Here is a 631-nt window from a genome sequence, read left to right on the forward strand (position 1 = left end):
CTTTGCTTGCTGTGAGAGTGAGACACGGTGTGACAGCAGAAACAGTGACAGCATTAGCCCTTTTCTGTCAGTGTTTCTATTTCATTAGCTCTTAAGAAAACCATGCAGACCAGCCTGATGGAGGAGAGTGAGTGGTGGGTGAGACAGAGAGGAACACTGATGAGAAGTACAAGAAGGAACAGCAGTGGAGGGGGCAGCAGTGCTGGGGCAGGTTTGATACCTCACAGCACTGACTCACGAGCACGTCACTTCTCTCCAGGCTGTTCTGGCTGCTGCTCTGTCTGACCCTCTGCTTGCCTTCCCTCACACCTCCAGACCCTCTGCGCTGCAGGCAAAATCCCTCTGCCAGGGCCGTGCCCCTTCCCATGCTTGCATGTAGATTTGGATCTAGGCTTCAAATATAAAGTCCTACCTCAAAGCAGAGGTCAGAAGCATGGAAGTCCCTGGGGCGTCATACCCCCAAACTCACCTGGTCTCCGAGGGACCTCTTCACAGCACCTGGCCTCAGTGCCAGGGGACATGGGGCTCCCACAGAGCTCCTGCCTTAGCTCACGTCCAAGGAACATTCCTTGCACAAGTGGAGATGCAGGGCACTGCCCTTCACACTCTTCCCATCACAACACAGCCTTCC

Source organism: Acanthisitta chloris, unplaced genomic scaffold (genome assembly GCF_000695815.1).
Source record: "Acanthisitta chloris isolate BGI_N310 unplaced genomic scaffold, ASM69581v1 scaffold5313, whole genome shotgun sequence".
In the NCBI taxonomy this organism is placed as follows: Eukaryota; Metazoa; Chordata; class Aves; order Passeriformes; family Acanthisittidae; genus Acanthisitta; species Acanthisitta chloris.